This window comes from Arachis ipaensis, chromosome B5 (genome assembly GCF_059453495.1).
Source record: "Arachis ipaensis isolate K30076 ecotype BB chromosome B5, ASM5945349v1, whole genome shotgun sequence".
Classification (NCBI taxonomy): Eukaryota; Viridiplantae; Streptophyta; class Magnoliopsida; order Fabales; family Fabaceae; genus Arachis; species Arachis ipaensis.
Genome location: NC_142440.1, coordinates 44,343,467 through 44,346,421, shown reverse-complemented (window position 1 = coordinate 44,346,421; position 2,955 = coordinate 44,343,467). Strand labels below are relative to the sequence as shown.

At 32.8% G+C, this 2,955-nt stretch overlaps 1 non-coding gene across 1 annotated transcript; it reads left to right on the top strand.

Annotated features, from left to right (window-relative positions):
- The first annotated feature begins 432 nt into the window (after positions 1–432).
- Positions 433–540, top strand: LOC148564022 (small nucleolar RNA R71). Its single transcript, XR_015884168.1, has one exon. It is a non-coding gene; the product is annotated as a small nucleolar RNA R71 (small nucleolar RNA).
- Positions 541–2,955: the final 2,415 nt, after the last annotated feature.

Sequence of the window (2,955 nt, the reverse complement as noted above, 5' to 3'; positions counted from 1 at the left end):
GTGATTTCTCCATGATGAGTTATAGGTGTTTCCATAAGGTTCACCAAAGTAATTTACCTCTGCTATTGCAGGGTTCTCAGGATCATAAGCTTCTTCTGCATAAGAAGCCTCTTGAGTACTATTGGATGCAGCTTGCATTCCATGCAGACTCTGAGAGATCATATTGACTTGCTGAATCAATATTTTATTCTGAGCCAATATGGCATTCAGAGTATCAACTTCAAGAACTCCCTTCTTCATAGGCGTCCCATTACTCACAGGATTCCTTTCAGAAGTGTACATGAACTGGTTATTAGCAACCATGTCAATGAGTTCTTGAGCTTCTGCAGGCGTTTTCTTTAGGTGAATGGATCCACCTGCAGAAGTGTCCAGTGACATTTTTGATAGCTCAGATAAACCATCATAGAATATATCCAGGATGGTCCATTCTGAAAGCATGTCAGAAGGACACTTTTTGGTCAACTGTTTGTATCTTTCCCAAGCTTCATAGAGGGATTCACCTTCTTTCTGTCTGAAGGTTTGAACATCAGCTCTAAGCTTGCTCAGCTTTTGAAGAGGAAAGTACTTGGCTAAGAAAGCCGTGACCAGCTTATCCCAAGAGTTCAGGCTGTCTTTGGGTTGAGAATCCAACCATAATCTAGCTCTGTCTCTTACAGCAAAAGGGAAAAGCATGAGCCTGTAGACTTCAGGATCTACTCCATTAGTCTTAACAGTATCACATATCTACAAGAATTCAGTTAAGAACTGAAAAGGATCTTCAGATGGAAGTCTATGAAACTTGCAGTTCTGCTGCATCAGAGAAACTAATTGAGGTTTCAGCTCAAAGTTGTTTGCTCCAATGGCGGGAATGGAGATCCTTCTTCCATGTAAATTGGAATTAGGTGCAGTAAAGTCACCAAACATCTTCCTTACATTATTATTATTTTCGGTTGCCATCTCCTCTTCCTGTTCAAAAATTTCTGAAAGGTTATCTCTGGATTGTTGTATTTTAGCTTCTCTTAGTTTCCTTTTCAGAGTCCTTTCAGGTTCTGGATCTACTTCCACAAGAATGTTCTTATCCTTGCTCCTGCTCATATGACAAAGAAGAGGGCACAGAAAAATAATAATAATAATAGAGATCCTTTATACCACAGTATATGGATCCCTGTGTGAGTGGAAGAAAAGAGGGAGATAAAGAATGTAATGTAATGGAAGAAACACAACTGTGAGGAGGGTAGAGATGTGAGATGAGATGTTAGTAGATGAATAAATAAATAGAATAAGATGGGAGAGGGAGAATTTTCGAAAATAATTTTTGAAAAAGGGTTAGTGATTTTCGAGAATGGTTTTTGAAAAATGTTAATATTTTTCGAAAATTTTTAAAATCAAAAATAAAAATAAGAATAATTAGTTAATTAAAAAGAAATTTTTGAAAAAGAGGGAAGATATTTTCGAAAATTAGAGAGAGAGTTAGTTAGGTAGTTGAAACAAATTTTGAAAAGATAAGAAGTTAGGAGGTTACAAAAGATATTTTGAAACCAACTTTTTGAAAAAGGTAAGATAAGAAGATATTTTAGAAATTAGTTTTGAAAAAGACTTGATTTTTAAAATCTCAATTAATGACTTGATTCATAAGAAATCACAAGATATGATTCTAGAACTTAAAGTTTGAATCTTTCTTAACAAGCAAGTAACAAACTTCAAATTTTTGAATCAAAACATTAATTGATTATGTTATTTTCGAAAATTTGATATAAAAATAAGAAAAAGATTTTTGAAAAATTATTTTTGGAATTTTCGAAAATAACTAAGAATTTTGAAAAAGATTTGATTTTTGAAAAAGATAAGATTTTCAAATTGAAAATTTGATTTGACTCATAAGAAACAACTTGATTTCAAAAATTTTTGAAAAAGTCAAATCTAATTTTCGAATTTGATGAGAGAAAAAGGGAAAGATATTTTTTTTTTATTTTTGAAATTTTTATGATGAGAGAGAAAAACAGGAAAAATGATGCAATACATGAAATTTTTAGATCAAAACATGTGATGCATGCAAGAATGCTATGAATGTCAAGATGAACACCAAGAACACTATGAAGATCATGATGAACATCAAGAACACATTTTTGAAAAATTTTTAATGCAAAGAAAACATGCAAGACACCAAACTTATAATTCTTTAATGCTTACGCACTAAGAATTCAAGAATGCATATGAAAAACACCATACAACACAAAACAAAAAATCATCAAGATCAAACAAGAAGACTTACCAAGAACAACTTGAAGATCATAAAGAACACTACGAATGCATGAAATTTTCGAAAAATGCAAGATGCACATGCAAATGACACCAAACTTATGACATGACTCATGACTCAAACAAGAAACACAAAAAATGTTTTTGATTTTTATGATTTTCTAATTTTTTTGGATTTTTTTTTCGAAAATTATATGAAAAAGAAAAAATAAGGATTCCAAAATTTTTAACATGAATTCCAGGAATCTTGCATTCTTAGTCTAAAGCTTCAGTCCAGGAATTAGACATGGCTCACTAGCCAGCCAAACTTTCAATGAAAGCTCCGGTCCAAAACACTAGACATGGCCAATGGCCAGCCAAGCTTCAGCAGGTGAATCAGGAACAGCAGCAGGTGGATTAGCAACAACTAGCTTGCTCTTGATAACAAATTGCTACCTCAGTCCAAATAAATTTAGACATGGCTTTACAGCCAGCCAGGCTTCACATGCATCATGAAACACTAGAATTCATTCTTAAAAATTTTGAATAAAATTTTTGAAAACATTTTTATATTATTTTTTTTTTCGAAAACAAAGGAGAAAATTTTGAAATATTTTTGAAAAATTTTTTGAAAAGAAAACAAAAAGAAAATTACCTAATCTGAGCAACAAGATGAACCGTCAGTTGTCCAAACTCGAACAATCCCCGGCAACGGCGCCAAAAACTTGGTGCGCAGAA